General features: G+C 36.0%; 1 non-coding gene across 1 annotated transcript; it reads left to right on the top strand.

The window, feature by feature from the left end:
- The first annotated feature begins 277 nt into the window (after positions 1–277).
- On the top strand, positions 278–384 carry LOC121221451 (small nucleolar RNA R71). The gene has a single exon (XR_005918842.1). It is a non-coding gene; the product is annotated as a small nucleolar RNA R71 (small nucleolar RNA).
- Positions 385–19,484: the final 19,100 nt, after the last annotated feature.

The raw sequence follows: 19,484 nt of genomic DNA on the forward strand, positions 1-19,484 counted from the left end.
CATAGGCCTACTGGATGGTGACTCTATCCGGTTAAGACTATCCAAAATTTATTGGTACTTGTCTTCTTTGTGGATAACTTTGGTTGTAAATGATCTTTGGCCATAAGTGAATCTATCATTCAGCCACTGGCAGGAATTCATCGTCATGTTTTCTATCAATTCATACGCATATTCATATGTTCGGTTCATCAAAGCTCATCCTACAACTCTATCTAGCCTCGATCTTGATTATGCCTCCAACCCATTATATAACATCTGCAACTGTAACCATTCAGGTAGACCATGGTGAGGGCATCGTTGTACCAATGACTTGAATCGTTCCCAAGCTTCGTGAAGGCTTTCTCCCTCCAATTGTTTAAACACGACAATCTCTCTTCTCAGTTGGACCGTTTTGCTGATAGGGAAGAACTTGTATAAAAACTTTTCTGCAAGTTCGTTCCATGTTGTGATAGATCTTGGTGCTTGCGAATCTAACATTAATGTCATAATCTATAAAACAATTTTACGAATTACCCTCAGGTTAGTTGTATTAAGCTAAAATGAACTCAAAAACATAAAAATCACTAAAAATGAACCTCAAAATCACACACATACAATGAAGAGAGCTTGGTCGAACCTCCTTCGTCTCACAAATGATAGTTTTCGGTTTGGGGAAGAACATAAATAAATAAAAATGATATGTTTTCTTTATTTTATTTTATTTTAACTTAACTTTTCTTTTAATTTTATTAAATTATAACACATAATTTACTAAAAAAAAGCTTTTGCAACTATTATGATTTAGTCCTTTTAACTTAATTACGATATATTTGCCACATAATTTAATTATGGTATATTTTCCATATAAACCATTGTACGTTTCTTAATTTATCCAATTAACTAACAAAAACTAGCTTTTGCAACTATTATGATTTAGTCCTTTTCACTTAATTAACTAACTATCATTAAAATTCTTAACCAAAATTTAATATGACACTAATAAATACTCATAAATATTAAATAAATAAATTTTACTAACTCACTTTTCAAAATTGTGGTCCCGAATCCACCATTTTCATTACCATTGAGAATAAGCTGTTATAGTGTTGCGACACCCTTTAGCTATGTCGCGACATTAAGTGTTGCTTTCTCTTTTTGACTACTTTGTTCACTATGTTGTGACATCCACGCTCCGTGTTGCAACATTGCAACCAATCTCATGTTCCTATGCCTCTGAATTATCTCTCGCACATGTACCGAATACATTAGCTTACCTTTAGGCATACTTTGTCCCCTAAGGTCATATAAATGGCTCAAATTGCACCTTTTATTATCTATGAACTAAAAAATGAAAACCAAATAAAAACATAGCTAAATTGCTTTTATACAAACACCTTAAGTATGAAAAATGGTCTAATCTACTACAACGAATTATGGCAGATCAATGGCCAACACCTTTAGCTTAAAAATACTAGCCTTCCAATGAGTGACTGGAACAATGGAAATATGTAAGTGTACACAATCGCAACAAGTAACAAAGTGACAAGTAAATGTCGAGTTATCGTACCCATAGGGACTGTGAAAAAGAATTTATTTATGAATGCAATTAAAACACTTTGGTGAAGAAAAATATTTTGATTTTGAGGAAGTGATTAAAAACTAAAATTTAACTAAGTAAAATAAATAAAATTTCCAATTCACGATTTCAAAAGATGATTTTAGTCAAGATGACATAATTGTGTTAGATTAATTACATTTCTTAACTTAGAATTTTTAAAATCATGTCCATGTTGTTACGAATAAATTCACAACAACTCGGTAATTTGTTAACTACTGCTCATACATACTTATTAAATTAACTAATACCTTGAACATTTTCAAATGTCAATTCAAACAATTATTCAATCTTCATAAGCACATAAAAGATTAAGTGAGGCAACAATGTATTCCTACCTTAAAACAATTTAATCACGATAATCTTGCAAGTTATGCAAGGGTAATGTATTGTCTAATACCTTAAAACAATTTAATCACGATAATCTTGCAAGTTATGAAGGACTCTTTTCCAAGAGGTGAAATTGGCAAGGGAATGTGAAGGAAAATGAAGAACAAATGAAGGCTTTTGAAGAGAGAAAGTGAGAGAGAAGTGAAAGGATGAGAGGTTTTGAGGTGTGTTTGTGTAACAGCCCAAACCCAGCCTAGACGTTATTGCCGAATCTGGCAATATCACATTGAAATGTTTTTCGAAAACATAGTTTTAATGAAAAAACCGTTCTATAATAATTATCGTCTATTGAAAACATACGTTGTCTTTAGCAGTTTGTTGATCATATTAGTTTGTTGCTATATTTAAAACATTGTTTGATGCGGAAGCTTTTACAGTATTTTACGAAAACGTGGTGTCTTGAAAAGCATACATCTTTTGAAAATCTGTGTCCTACTACTATGAGTAAGGTTTTAAATAAATAAAATCCCAAATTAAAAGTTAATAATTTAAAGAGGCCTTATTACAATCAAATACCCAAATTAAATTTTTATCAGTAAAAATCCAGTATAGAGGCTGGTGTAGTTGTGTGGCCACCTCCAAGTCTCTCGCAGCACCAGTCCCTAAGACTGGGGATTACCTGTAAAATAAACAAAGGGGTGAGTTTACAAAAACTCAGTGTGTAACCCCATGTAAGCAAAATGGCCAAACAAGCCCTAGGCAAGTACAGTCTGGGCCTAAGCCCAATTCAATAACAGTTCAGTTCAGTTGGGCATTAGCCCATTATAGTGACAGTAACAGTTCAGATATGCAATCATAAATCCTACCCATCCAGCCTCTACACTCCACTCCGTCCAGCTCAACACTCCATGTGGGGATAAAATCACCCACCCATCCCTACACTCTAAAATTAGCACATTTTGCGATACTAAATAGTAATTGCAGCAGAGTTTCCAGTACAATGCACTTCCTCCAATCATAATAATCCCATCCCCACACAACATATCATACATGTATGCAACATATATATCGTGGCATGCTCATATACAGTCATACATAACATAAAGCATACAATCATTTTATAACAAAGGGGCATAACAGTCATTTTACATCAGTCTGGGGATTTAAGTATATTTACCGACCCATCAGTAAGTCCACAGTCGTCTCGAGCGACCCGTGCAACCTCACTAGTCAAACAGTGAAAATGGGCCCAAGGCCTATAATGCGGGCTCATGTGGGCCCACAGGCCCGTGTGGCTCAAATAGCCCAAAATTGGTCTCGGTCATGAAAATCACACAATCTGGCCCAATAATCTCCTTGCGTTCATGTGGTTTACCCATGTGGGACCCATAAGCCCATTACGCTCACTCGGCCCATTTTGGCCTAACATGGCTCAAAATAGCCAAAAATCGTGATTCGCTCATGGTGGCCTCAACAGTCTAGCGCTCACGTTTTATGCATTCGGATTACCACACTATAGGCAAGGGTTTCCTTCCTTAAAAACATTTTTTTTGCACAAGCCCAAGCTTTAACCCAAGACTTCCCAAACACTCTCAAACACACCCAAATCACTTAACCACTGAAGCAAACAAGTAGTTGTGTTACAAACATGCAAAAATAAATACTTGGATTTTTGGGGCGTTACAACTCTTCCCCCTAAAAAATATTTTTGAAATTTCACCTGAATAGAACAGATGAGGATACTGTTGTCGCATAGCATCCTCAAGCTCTCACGTGGCCTCATCAGATATATGATTACGCCAAAGAACCTTAACCAGTGGGATGAATTTTCCTCTTAAAACCTTTATATCTGGCTCCAATATCTAAACTGGCTCCTCCTCATAGGTCAGATCTGGCCTAACCTCGATCTCCTCAATAGGAACAATGTGCGTGGGATCAGAGCGGTAGCGCCTCAACATAGAAATGTGGAACACATCGTGAATCCGATATAATTCCAGAAGTAACTCCAACTGGTTAGTAATTGGTCCCACACGTCTCAGTATGCGATAAGGCCCAATAAACCTAGGGCTCAACTTACCCTTACGACCAAACCTCAATACCTTCTTCCATGGCGAAACCTTGAGAAAAATGAAATCCCCCACAAAATACTCAATCTCTCGACGCTTCAGATCAACGTAGGACTTCTACATATCAGATGCCGCTTTCAATCAATCCCGAATTAGTCTAACTTTATCCTCGGTATCAGAAACTAGTTCAGGGCCTAAAACACGCCGCTCACCTAACTCAGTCCAACATGAAGGTGTGCAACACCTACGACCATATAAAGCCTCGTAAAGTGCCATCTGAATGCTAGATTGATAGCTGTTATTATAAGCAAACTCTGATAACGGCAAGTAATCCTCCTAACTACCTAGAAAATCAATCACACAACTTCTCAACATATCCTCCAGTATCTGAATCACCCTCTCAGACTGACTGTTAGTCTGAGGATGGCAGTACTGAAGTCCAATATTGTACTCAGAGCTTCCTATAGTTTCTTCCAAAATCATGACGTGAAGTGAGTATCCCTATCAAATATTATCAAAATTGGTACTCAATGTAGTCTCACTATCTCAGACACATACAATTTAGCCAACTTCTGCAGAGAGTAGTCAGTACAAATCGGTATGAAGTGGGCGGACTTGGTCAATTGATCCACGATAAACCATAGAGAATCCTTCTTAGTAGGTTTGAGGGGTAACCCACTAACGAAGTCCATAGTCACTCTCTCACACTTCTAAAGTGGAATCTTGACTGGCTGCAACAAACTCGAAGGTAACTGATGCTCAGCCTTAACCTGCTGACATGTCAAACACTTAGCCACAAATTTGGTAACCTCTCGCTTAAGACCTGGCCACTAGTATAACTCACGAAGGTCGTGGTACATCTTATTTTCGCCAAGATGCATAGCATAAAGGCTACTATGCGCCTCTCGAGATCTCAATCTTTCGTCCGTTCTCTCGAACAGAGCACCTTCGCTCTTCAGTCAAAAATCTTTGGTATTCCCACTCTTAACCTGTCAGAAACGAAGTCCCAATGACTCATCCTCTATCTGTTTACCCTTAATATTCTCTACCCACGTTGGTTTAACTTGAAGTTTGGCCAACAGACTACCATCATCAAATAAATAGAGGCGAGCAAACATCACAGATTATTCATAGCTCTACAGCTCAGTGCGTCAGCTACCACATTAGCCATACCAGGGTGGTATTCAATAGTACAGTCGTAGTTCTTAGATAGCTCAATCCATCTACGCTGCCTAAGATTCAGCTCCTTCTGAATGAGGAGGTACTTAAGGCTCTTATGCTCAGTGTAAATGATACGATTCTCACCGTACAAGTAATGCCTCCAAATTTTCAGTTTGAATACCACTGTGGCCAACTCCAAGTCATGCGTCAGATAATTTGTCTCATGAGTTTTAAGCTGACGAGACGTGTACGCTCCACCTTACCCTCTTGCATCACTACACATCCCAAACCGACATGTGACGCATCACTGTAGACAGTAAATTCTTTCCCAGACACTGACTGTATTAAGACAGGGGCCTTCGCCAGAACCTTCTTAAGTTTCTCAAAACTCTCTCGCTACTTACCAGTCCAGAAAAATGGTACCCTTTTATGCAACAGTTTAGTCAGAGGTGCAGCAATCAACAAAAACCCCTCAACAAAACGTCTATAATACCCTGTCAGACCCAGAAAACTTCAAATCTCAGATACCGTCTTAGGCGGCTTCCAATCCAGAACGGCTTCAATTTTTCGAGGATCAACTCTAATCCCTTCAGTAGACACCATATACCCCAAAAATGTTACCTCTCGTAGCTAGAATTCACACTTGCTGAACTTGGCGTATAATTTTTTCTCCCTCAGAATCTACAGAACAACTTAGAGATGTGTTTCATGTTCATCCTAAATTTTCGAATACATCAAGATGTCATCTATAAAAACCACTACAAACCAATCCAAATAAGGTTGGAACACTCGGTTTATCAGATCCATAAAAGTCGCTGGCGCATTCGTCAGTCCAAACGACATCACAAGGAACTCATAATGACCATATCGAGTCCTAAACATTGTCTTGTGAACATCAACCTCTTTGACTCTTAGTTGATGATACCCCGATCGAAGATCAATCTTAAAGAAGACCGAAGCTCCTCGAAACTGATCGAATAGATCATCAATCCTCAGTAGGGAGTACTTTTTCTTAATAGTCGATTTATTCAGTTACCGGTAGTCCATGCACATATGCATGGATCCATCCTTCTTTTTCACAAATAAAACTGGTGCTCCCCATGGAGACACACTAGGGCGAATGAACCCTCGATCCAATAACTCTTGAATCTGAGCCTTAAGCTCTACTAGCTCCTTCGGTGTCATTCTATAGGGAGAGATGAACACCAGAGTTGTACCCGGTAGAAGCTCAATCCCAAATTCAACTTTACGATTTGGAGGTAGTCTAGGTAGTTCATCGGGGAAAACATCCAGAAAATTCTTGACTGTTCTGATATCTTTAATAGACGGAGCCTCATAATCAACACCATTGATGTAGGCTACATACACCTCACAAATCTTGCGAACCAACTTCTCGACCTTCAGGGCAGAAATCACATTTGATAGATAATTTCGACGCCCCCTATTACCACCACCTCATCCCCCTCCACAGTTTTCAGTACCACCCGTTTAGTAGCATAGTCCAAATTCACTTAATGCTTAACCAGCCAGTCCATGCCCAGTATTAAATCGAATTCTCCAAAAAGAAGTTCCATTAAGTCCGCCAAAAAGATGGTTTCTTGAACCTCCAACGATACATCTGGGAACAATCTGTTCACCTTAACTGATTGCCCTAAAAGGCTCAACACAGAAATTTCACTTGCAATGGTTTCAACCATTATACCCAAAGTTTCAAACACCAAGCAAGCTATATATGAATGCGTAGACCCAACATATATCAGTGTAGTATAAGGTACATTGTAGATAAAAAACGTACCAGTAATAACATCTAGGGCGTCTCCATCCTCTCGGTGACGTGCAGCATAAACCAGAGCTAGCTGCCTCACCTCAGTATGACCAGCACCTCTTCCCGGTGCTCCACGACTACAGCCCATACCATTTCCATCTCTGGCCTGGCCCCGGCCTCTCGGTGGCTGCTGAACACCTCTCAACGGTTGAACAGTACCCCAACCTGTAGCTTGCATCTACTCGGGCCTCCGTGTACAGTCTCTGATAATGTGCTCTAATGATCCACACCTCAAACATGCCCCAATCCTTTTTCAGCACTTGCCCTGATGGCATCTACCACAGTCAACACATGTCTGCGATCAAGTAGTAGCAATAGGGCCCCAACGCTGACCGGCCCATCCACTTTGGCCTTTTTCTTCTGCCTCTGAGCGAAACTCGAGGACTCTAAATCCTTCTTATTCCTACCCTTTTCTCTGCTCAAACGCTCAGTACACTTCACCTCCTCGGCGATCTTCACCTTGTCCACCAATGTGGCAAAATCTCGCTCTCTCTGTGGAGCTATCAAAACTCTCAGACTATCCTTGAGGCCATCCTCGAACCGAACACACTGCTAATAATTGGTTGCCACCATCCCACATGCATAGTGGCTTAATCGCAAAAATTCAGCTTCATATTCAGGCACTCAATTATCCCTTGAGTCAGATTCAGAAACTCCCTCCTCCGGACATCCATGTAACTAGCGCCTACATACTTCCCTTAAAAAGCAATTTTAAAGAATTCCTATGTCAATTGGTCAGCCTGAGTACCCTCTTTAATTGTAAGCCACCACTGATAGGCTTCGTCTCGTAACAATGACACGGCTCCTTTTAATTTCTGTTCGGGGTGCAGTTGAGGTCATCCATGATCCTCTCCGTGGCCTCAATCCAATATTCAGCCACGTTAGGGGCAACTTCAGCAATACCCCTAAAAATCTCAGCCCCATTAGACCAGAATCGCTCCGTAACCAACCCGCGGCCTCCAACTTCAGTATTGGGCCTAGCGACCCTCTCTAAAATCCTTTGTATGGCCTGAGACAGTGCGCCGTCCCCAACCACTCGGTCTTCTGACCTAGTCTCAGTGACAAGCGACACCAGTGTCTCGCTAGTGTCTAGATTTGGCATACTGCCCAGTGAAGAGGACTCAGCTCGAGCCCCTCTACGGCCTCTACCTCGGGCTCTAGTATCCCCCGTCCACGAGTACCTCATGCACTTATCGTCTAGTCGCGCTTATCTGAGTTAAAAGTTTGATGAATCAGTTTTCAGTTTTAGTTATTAGTAGATGTTTCATGGAAATAGTTTCAGTAGTTCAGAGTTTGTTTTTGCAGAACGCAGTATCTATAAATGTTTATCGATTTTACCATAATATCAGTATACACTAACTTAAGTGTTTCCTTACGGTCTATCTATTGTAGTTTCAATTTTAAACATATAATAATTTTAGAGAACTTACAGAATCAGTGTCGGAGACTCGGTGTACCACAAATTCAACATTTCAAAATACTTCCAAATCGTTTAGAATAGTTCTTTTTAAAAATTTCAACTTTTAGAAGAAACCCAAAACCACAACCGGGTTTTAAACTTGGCTATGATACAACTAAATGTAACACCCCGAACCCGGCTTAGACATTATGGCCGAATCTGAAGATATCATATTGAAGTGTTTTTCAAAAACATAGTTTCAATGAAAACCCCGTTCTATAATAATTCTCGTCTATTGAAAACTTAAGTTGTCTTTAGTAGTTTGTTGATCATATTAGTTTCTTACTATATTTAAAACATTTTTTGATGCAGAAGCTTTTACAGTATTTTACGAAAACGTGGTGTCTTGAAAAGCATACATCTTTGAAAGTCCGCATCCCACTACTATCAGTAAGATTTTAAATAATTAAAATCCCAAATTAAAAGTTAATAATTTAAAGAGGTCTTATTACAATCAAATACCCAAATTAAATTATTATCAGTAAAAATCCAGTACAGAAGCAGGTGTAGTTGTGAGGCCACCTTTGAGTCTCTCGCAGCACCGGTCCCTAAGACTGGGGATTACCTGTAAAATAAATAGAGGGGTGAGTTTACGAAAACTCAGTGTGTAACCCCATGTAAACAAAATGGCCAAATAGGGCCTAGGCAAGTACAGTCTGGGCCTAAGCCCAATTTAATAACAGTTCAGTTCAGTTTGGCCTTAGCCCATTATAGTGACAGTAACAGTTCAGACATGCAATCAAAAATCCTACCCATCCAGCCTCTACACTCCACGTGGGGATAAAATCACCCACCCATCCCTACACTCTAAAATTAGCACCGGTTGCGGCACTAAATAGTAATTGCAGCAGAGCTGCCAGTACAGTACACTTCCTCCAATCATAATAATCTCATCCCCAGACAACATATCATACATGTATGCAACACATATATCATGGCATGCTCATATACAGTAATACATAACATAAAGCATACAGTCATTTTATAACTAAGGGGCATAACAGTCATTTTACATCAATCTGGGGGTCTAAGTATACTTATCGACCCATTAGTAGGTCCATAGTCATTTCGGGCGAACCGTGCAACCTTACTAGCCAAATAGTGAAAATAGGCCCAAGGCCTATAATGCGGGCCCATGCAAGCATACAATCCCATGTGGCCCACATAGCCTAAAATTGGTCTCGATCATGAAAATCACACAGTTTGGCCTAATAATATCCTCTTGTTCGTGTGGTTTACCCATGTGGGGCCCACAAGCCCATTGGGCCCATACGGCTTATTTCGGCCCAAAATGGTCAAAAACCACGATTCGCTCATGGTGGCCTCAATAGTCTAACATCCATGTTTTATGCGTTCAAATTACCACACGAGTGAGCGCACACTCGTGTAGCGTCAATTTTCATGTTTTTTGACTTTTACCGATTTACAATTTAGGTAGTGTTTACACACCTAGTTTCTATTTTTTGAGAAAACCACCCCCACCTTTGAAACCTACACTTGACCAACGATTCCTAATTAATGAATTAAACACATACTTAATCGAATACACTCAAGATCCCAATCGTTGAACTCACACCACAATACCTTCGATCGAGTATAGAGGGGAGTTTCACCTACCCAACTGTTGATTACAAACCTTCAACTCTTCGAATGGTTCCTAGGCACAAACTGAAAATGGGTAAGCACTCAATCGATCAACAACAAAATAACAATTTACTATCTTCACTTACCAGTAACGCGAGAAGAGTACCTACGACGAAGTGTAAGACTTATCGGTAAATAGAGAATGATAATCAGAACAGTAGAGACGGGAAAAATAGTCGGCTTTTTTAGAAGAGTAATATTCTTGGGAAGTCTAAAGAGAGGGAACACAGGAACACTGATCGGTAGGAAGCAGTAACAACAGAATCGACACAATGAGGATAAAAAAAGAGAATCGGCAAGGGAGAAACAACAGCAATCGTCAAAAATATTTGGGAAAAGAAACAAAGAAGAGGCAAGGAGAGGAATGGTTTCGACATTGATCAGAATTGGGAATTAGCAACACAAAACCTTAAGGAGAGGAAGAAGAGAAACGGTTTAGGGGAGAAGAGGTTTCAGCAGAGAGAAAAAAACAAAGTAGAACCGAAATGATAAGCACCCCTCTAGCCGAATTCTTGAGTGCCTCAGAGCCCTATTTCGGCACAACATTCCCTCTCCCCTTACTTCCCTTGATTTTCTCCTAAAATCCCTCAACCACTCAATTTAAATTTTCCTCAACCACTTCAATGTTTCAGTCAGACTCCAACACCCCCATGGCAAAGCAGCAAAATAAACACTCCCTTGCCTCCAGCAAGATCCGAACCTTAGACCACTGACATAGGTAACACGCCACTTACCCCCTAGACCAGCAAGCTTTTTATGTCATGCTTTACCCACAATAATTTAAAAACCTACTAACTATAGGCAAGGGTTTCCTTCCTTAAATTTTTTTTTTTTTTGCACAAGCCCAGGCTTGAACCTAACACTTCTCAGACACTTCCAAACACACTCAAATCACTTAACCACTGAAGCAAACAAGTCGTTGTGTTACAAACATGAAAAAATAAATACTTCAAATTTTTGAGGCGTTACAGTTTGAAATTAGCAACCAAAGGGGTATTTATAGGTTGAGATGGCTGCTAAAAGTAGCAAAAATCAACATGCATAGACTCCTCCCATGGCCGGCCACACATGTGGCAAGTTTGAAGGTTTCAAACTTGCTATTTTAAAGTAGGGGCAAATCTAGGAAGGCATGATAAGTGGAGGGGTTTGAATGCAAATTCAAGGAGTCTTCAAGGGTTTTTTTGCAAGCCAAATAATCAGCCAAACAAGCTAATTGGGTCAGCATGTGGGATGGTTTTGGGCAGCCCAGTGCTTGATTGGATCGGTTTTCTCAGTTTAGCTCAACTGGGCCTCTTCTCAAAATTAATTAATAATAATTATTTAACCCAAAATAATTTGGATTAAAATTAAAATTAATTACATTATGAATTAATATTCATAATTTGGACTGTCTTAGGCTCAAAAATTAATTTGCCTAGATGCTTCAAAATCACTTCTCGGTTTTGTGCTTCTAATAGTATCTGTCAAGCTATTTTTTGCCTTTTGTGCGAATCTATCGAAAATAAATCAAAATTAATCAAAATTTGATATAAAATTAATTAAAATTCAATAATAATTATTTTATAATTATTATATATTTTTTGACAAGAAATTTATCGAAACTGCATGAATTTGAGTTAAAAAGGGCATGAATAAGTGTGTATATTTTCATGTTTCCAGTGACCGTATTGTGTGTATTTATGGGTGGGGCAACTAATGATAGTAGGGAGAGAAGAGCATCATCATTAAGAAAAAATGATGGTATCTCGAATGTAGAACACAGAAGGCCAGACAGGAACTCAACATCGGGGGTCCGTGTCATCCTGTTGCGTCACAACACCTACAACATGTATTAAAAACAGTCATTTTTATTAACTTTCTAACCTAAGGCCTAATTACTGAAAACGTAAAGTAAAATCCTAAATTACTTAGAAATCAAGCTCTTTAAGTGCAGAATTGACCCAAATTAACTACTATATTTGATGGTAGGTCAGTGTGCAATTTAGTTAATCAACTAATTGCCTACTCTGGTTCTTCAAGATTGATCACCTTACTTCGCTCTCCATGGTACTCAACTCGATTATACTCATCTTTGGGTATTGTTGTTATCCATATTTCCCCGTTCAATCATCACAAGTTGGAGTTTTGATCATAGCCATGTACATTTCTTGGGTATAGTCTGCAACACAAGGGTTATCAATTTCTTACTACTAATGCCAAGGTGTTTGTTTCTCAGCATATGGTGTTTGATGAGATTTGGCTCCTATTCGATTATTCTCCTCTTAACCTATGTTTGCTACATAGTTCGCAGCATGTCTCCGCTTATGTTCCAATAATCTCTTCTAAACCATTGGACAAGGCACATGCTTCAAACTCTACTAGTCATCTTCCTACCCCTTTTGACTAAATCAGTTCAATTGGTCGCATTCAGGGGTATCGAAGTATGTACATGGGCACATATGTGCATTCAGGGGTACCGAAGTACAAACATAAATACTTTTAATTCACATGGTTATATAAATAACCAAAATACCTTCATATTTATATATATATATCAATTAACTAGAATTTAGTAATCTAAAACACAAATAAATTATAATTCTAAAACAAAATATTATCATCTTAATTACGATCCACTTATGATTCAAACGTAGGGACTACTCCGTAATATTTTCCTTTCCTCGATTATTGTCTTTATGACTTGTGCCTTGATCTATATAGTAATTAAACACATTCTATTAAATTCACATACATTTCATACTCAATTTAATACATAAGACTCTTAACTTTTCGTTAATTATACATTTTCCTTAAACTTTTACATTTATCACAATTTAGTCCTTATACTCAAATTTTCCAAATTAACCAATTTAACAACTTCCCAAGGCTAACCGAATTTCATTCTAATCTAGGTTAGTCCACCATTATTCACTAATTACATAATTTCCATGAAATTTTAAATATTTAATCAATTTAATCAATTTAATCATTTACTCAAAAACTAACAAAACTACTTCTTAAAATACTCATAATCAACAACTAATAGATCAAATCAATTATTTAGCATCATGAACATCAAGAAATCATCAATGGTAACATCAAAAATCTTTGACAATTTCAATAATAAAGCTATGGGTTAGCTGGACCTAGTTGCAACGATTCCAAAAACATAAAAATCATAAGAATCGGGCTGGAAATTACTTAAATGCAAGCTATAAATATAACCGAACCTCAAGCTTGATAAAAAATGGTTGTTCCTCCTTTCATTTTCAGTTGAACATTTCGCTAAGGAAGATGATAACATTATTTTATCATTTTTCTTAAGTTTTATTTATTAATTTACCTTTTTTCTCCTTTAATAAAACATTCATTTAAGCTAACTTAATGCCCATTACAGTCCATCATAGATAGTGATGGTCTAATTACCATTTAAGGCCACCAAATTTAAATTTCTAAAGCTATTTAACCCACTTTACTAATAGCAACTAACTTTATCAACGTTTACAATTTAATCCTTTTTACTAATTAAGTATTCAAACGTTAAAATTTCTTAACCAAATTTTAATACGACCCTAATGTAACTCTATAAACATTATTTAATTAATAAACACGACCTCTCATACTAGAATTGTGATCCCAAAACCATTACTTCCGACACTATTGAAAAACGGGACATTACAAATTGAATTTATAAAGAAATTGGAAACTGGTTATGCTATTAATGTACATGTTATATTTTGGTATATTCGATGATGCACTGTGTGTGCCAGTATAGTTACTTCAAAATATCTGATGATGCATTGTGTGCTAATATAGTTACTTTGGGATATCCGATGATGCACTATTTGTGCCAGTATAGTTGCTTCGAGATATCTGATTTTGCATTGTGTGTACCAGTATAATTGCTTCGATATATCCGATGATGCACTGTGTGTGCCAGTATACATGATTTGGTTTCATCCAACGATGCACCTACGTGCCAGTACATGTATGTCAGTTCGTCCGATGATGCACTCATGTGCTAGTATGATTGTTTCAGTTCTAGAACAGGATACAAGTATATTAAACTATGATATTGGTTTGAGTCTGAACCAGGTTAATAAAGCTATAACATATGAATAGTTAAAGGAAACATGAATTGCATTGATATCGGGATCTAATGACTTGGATACAAATTGTGTTATATATAAAAATATCGATAGCATGTGAAAGATCATGCAATACAATTAAACTAGTCTGAGGGAAATAAGGAAGGATAGAAAATGAGTTACTTTGATTTGAAAAAATAAAATTTCAGTACTCAAACCTTTTCTCATGTAAATTTTGATGACAAAATTTCTTAATGAGGGGAGAATAGTAACGACCGAAAAGTCGGTGGTGTCAAAAAATCTGAGGTCATCAATATTTTTATTAAATATTTATAGAGTTATATTATAGGTGAATTGAATTTTGGTTAGGTAATTTTATCAAATTAGTGTTTAATTAAGGTATAGAGACTAAATTGTAAAACTTGTAAAAGTTAAATTATTATAGATTATTATTAATTCGTAATAGAATAAGTACTTAAGTGGTAATTATACCACTATGTAAAGAATAAAGAACGACAAGTGGATTGTTTTACATATTTATGTTATAAAATGTCAATAACATAATAATTAAAATAAAAATATATCATTAAAACTAAAATTGGTTTAGTGAAAAGAGAAGAAAATTTTATTTCTCTTCTTCATTCAAAATCGAAGGTAGGAGAAAAAAAGGATGAACAATCGACTTAAGGGGTTTCAAGTTTAAAATTCATTTAGTTAGTGCAATTTAGTCTTTTTCTCGTAATTTTTATGTTTTTGGAATCCCAAGAGCTTAATCTAGCTAACTTGTGTGTTATTTTTCAGAACTGTTAAAGATTTAGGAAGTTTTTATTGATGAATCCTTGAATTTTAGGTATTAATTTGATATATTTTAAGCTTAGAACTGAAAAAAGACTAAATTGTAAAGTCAATTAATAGTTTTGTACAACATAGACTAAAATGCACAAATTTCAAAATTTGTGGTAGAAGTGAGAAATAGAAGGTCCTAAGAGGACCATAGTGGAAACGGATTGAAAAGATGAGTTCTAGATTAAAAGTTATATTAGTCCCGGTTTTAGGGACTAAATTGAATAAAATGAAAATGTTGCCTAAATTTTCAATTGAATGTAAAATTGATTGTGTGTTGATAAATTATTATGTTTGTGCTAATTTGTAGCTAATGTCGACCTGGATTCCTTGAAAAAGAAAGGAAAAGACAAAGTCATCGACCAATAGCTCGGAGTTTACAGTCTGTATTTCTATAATCTGAATATTTTCAACTGTTGGATTTATGAACTGTGTTTCATGGCAAAATCAAAGGTAAGTTGGAAATGATAAAACGAGTTGATTTGAATTTATTTAGATTGATTGTTAGCTATAATGACTAAATTGAATAGTTTTAAAAATATTGTATATTATTGTAAATGTGCAATTGAATTTGTTTTGTGCTGAAATAAGTTGTTTCATATGTGGAATTGAGAAATTGATGATAATGAAATTGAAATAATGGTGGATAGTTTTTATTGGATTATAAGGTTGGAAATATGAATTTGATATTGCAATATTTAATCAATATAATTGATATATGGAAAAAACATGCATATGTTGCAATTATGATAGCTCAATTTAAGATAAGCAAAATAAATTGTATAAATAAATGATGTATTAGGACTTCTAGATTGACATATTAATTTGCATTTAAATTTTTGTTTATTGGTTCATACATTACATGTTTTATATTATGTTCTAATGTTCGAATATAGAAATATCACTGAGTCAGACTCAGTGTATAATTTTGTTTTATGTGCGCAAGTTAGGTTTGATCATGAACGTCTATTGGTATCAATATCCTGCAATAATCCTGGACTCAACAAGTGGTGATGCTTTTTTGTAGTTTAATGGCATGTACCTAAAGGAGTCTTATGCTTATATAATGCTACATTTGATTGATGAATTAGTATTTTGATGTACTATGTATATAAGTTGGTAAGGATTTTTGATATGGTATAAACCATGTGGATGTATCATGGTGTTCATGATGTTTGGGCTAGGTAAATATACTAGTTAATGTTGTTACGTTTTGGAGATGCTAGTAAATAATATGCATTGGTTGAAAATGACTTGGATAGGGTATTAGCATGTTTGTGTGTGTGTGTGTAAAGGATAGAAAAGTTTGAAATTGGTGTTGCTAGTTGAATCTTATTGAGTGATGATAGTAATGATCATGTAGAATTGAGGTTGGTATATTAAATGAATGTATTTTGGACTTTTTAAAGTGTCTTTGTGTTGTTCATTTGGTCATTTTGAGGATGAGAATAGCTTAGTTGAGTGTTAACTGAAAATTGCATGTTTTGTAAGTTATTTTTGCAAAAACAACCTGTGATGTTGCAACATTGTTCGTACATCATCGCAACAAAGGATCCATGTCGTGACGTCAAAAATCGAGACATCGGGACAAAGTTAAACCCAGGTCAAGGAACTACCTCACGTCACAATGTCGACCTTGAAATTTTGAGTCTTTTCATTTTAGTCCTTCATCGAGTTTAATTTTTCTTTAGAGCTTCTGTAAGCTCATAAAAAGCTCGAGAATGATTTTATTTTACATTGAATGTATAATTGTTGATTCATTTCAATAAATTGCATAATTTGATCGTAAATTTATTGTAGTTGCTCCAGCAACAAATGTAGCATCCCTTAGCTCGGACCCGACGATTAGGTCAGTAATAGGGTGTTATAGATGTGTGCCTCAACAACCTTAAGTGTTCCCTTCACATCACTCATGAATTTCTAAAGGTTGACCACTCGACTTTCCAAAGTCGATACCATATCCCTCAATCTGCTAGTTGTCTGCCCTTCATAGGTCTCCTTAGTCTCAATTTGCTCATCTACTCCTTGTGTCATTGGAACGACGGAAATGTACAAGTGTACACAATCATTATCAAGTAATAAAGTGACAAGTAAATGTCGAGCTATCGTACCCATAGGGACTGTGAAAGAAAAATATTTATGAAATGTAAATCAAACACTTTGGTGATAGGAAAAATATGTTGTTTTGAAGAAGTAATTTAAAAACTAAAAATTAACTAAGTAATAAAAATAAAAAGTAAAAATTCTAATGCACGATTTCAAAAGATGATTTTTAATCAATATGACATAATTGTGTTAAATCAATTACATTTTTTAACTTAGAATTACTAAACCCATGTTCATATTGTTACGAATATTTTCACGGCAACTTGGTAATTTGTTAACTAATGCACATATATGCTTATTAAATTGACCAATCTCTTGAACATTTTTCAATGTCAATTCAAACAATTAATCAATCTTCATAAGAACATGTAAGACTAAGTGAGGTAACAATATATTTCTATATTGAAACAGTTTAATCACAATAATCTTGCAAGTTATGCAAGGCTAATGTATCATTTAATACCGTCGCTAATTTAACATTCAGCTACCTTAGAATATTAAACATGCACCAATTAAATAGTGTGACAATTGGTTACAATTTCAATACGTTTAATAATTAATTAATTTTTTACCTTACATTTTATAATGCAAGTATAACATAAACATGGTTTTATTTAATTGAACAACTTACCAAGGTCTACAACAACACAAACATGATGTTAATAATTTAAGTGGACAGAATGCAATTAGTCCAACATGAATTAAATTTAATCCATTTTAATTAGAACAAGAACAACAATACAACAATCATTCATATTCATAACCACAACATAAACAAGAAAATTAAAGAGAAGGGAATTAGGAAGCAATTCCAAGATTTCTCTGAAGCTAGACTAGTGCACTCCTCTTCTTCTCCACTCATTCTATTGAACTGAAGCCTCTACAAACAATTGAATGATGTTATTCCAAGTTGGAAGAAGGCTCTTTTTCAAGAGGGAAATCGGCAAGGGAAATGGGAAAACAATGAAAGGAATGGAAGAGAGAAAAACAAATGAGTGAAAGAGAGAGAGATGTGTGGGAATGAAAGCATGTTGAATGAGGTAGCGAAGGTGGGTATTTATAGGTGTGAATGGCTGCTAAAAATAGAAAATAATTAGCAGCCATACATTCTTCCTTGGCCGGCCATACAACAAGCAAGTTTGAATGTTTCAAACTTTGCTAAATTTAGCTCGGGGCAAATCTTCAAAGGCACAAAAAGTGGAGGGGTTTGAATAGAGTTTAAGGAAACTTTGAGGGTTTTTCTACAAGTATAAAAATCAGCAAAATTCAGCTGATTGGGTCAGCTTGTTGGACAATTTTGGGTTGTCAATTTGCTTGTTGGATCAGTCTTTAATGCTTAGCACACTGGGCCACTTTCTCTTTCAGCCTTTAAATTATTTTCTAACCAAATTAACTTTGGACAAAAATTAAATATGAAGTACATAAAATAATCATAATTTGGACCGTCCTTGGCTGGAAAAATATTCAGCCTTGCTCTTGGTTCACTTAATGCAAAAATTCCCTAACGGTTCAAGCCTTTCGAAGTGTCTGCCGAGCTAATTTTCACATTTTGTGCAAAACTGTCGAAAATAAACCAAATTTGTGAAAATTTATTATAAAAATAATTAAAATTCACTATGTTAATGGTTTAAGTACAAATTAATTATTTTATAATTAAAGTGTGAATTTCGAAAAAAATTACTACGAAACTACATTAATTAGAGCTCAAAAGGTGCTGAAAAAGTTTATATATTTTTGTGTTTCTAATTATCTCAATCGACGTATTACCAAACACTAGCTCAGATACCAACTGATATGGGGTTAAAACTTAAGCCTCACAAACCACGCGGCCTTAGGCAGAAACTTAGCTTCAAATCCGCCTAATTCAACCTAGCTCTCGAAAAATAAGAATTCTCAACAAAAATTCTCTAAGGCACCAAAATAAGGTGGAATCAAGCAAAGAAGAAAAAAGCAAACAAAAAAGCCAAGTGTTTAAGTAAGTCCTCTCAAAGTGTTTCTATTACTTTGAAGAATTATAACTGAGTGGTTACAAATCTGGGGAAGGGCTCTATTTATAGTTGAGCTCCCCATGTTCCAGCGATCTAGTCTAAAATATACATCAATGGCTAAGATTAAAGGCAGTCTACAAGTTGAGATTCTTAATGGATTTACAAGATCATCTAAGATTACAAAATCTTCTAATATTACAAAATATTCACCCATATAAAATATAAGTTACTTTACATATTCACCACGCTAAGTAGATGAGCCTTCAGTCTCTCCAAACAATGAGTCAGTCCTGTTAGGTCAAATGACCCCATGTGAACAAAATGGATCATCAAAGTGTCCTTTGATCTAGGTTCCTTTGTGTGGGCCGTGACACTATTACATAAGTTGTAGACCCAACTAA

Source organism: Gossypium hirsutum, chromosome D09 (assembly GCF_007990345.1).
Source record: "Gossypium hirsutum isolate 1008001.06 chromosome D09, Gossypium_hirsutum_v2.1, whole genome shotgun sequence".
Classification (NCBI taxonomy): Eukaryota; Viridiplantae; Streptophyta; class Magnoliopsida; order Malvales; family Malvaceae; genus Gossypium; species Gossypium hirsutum.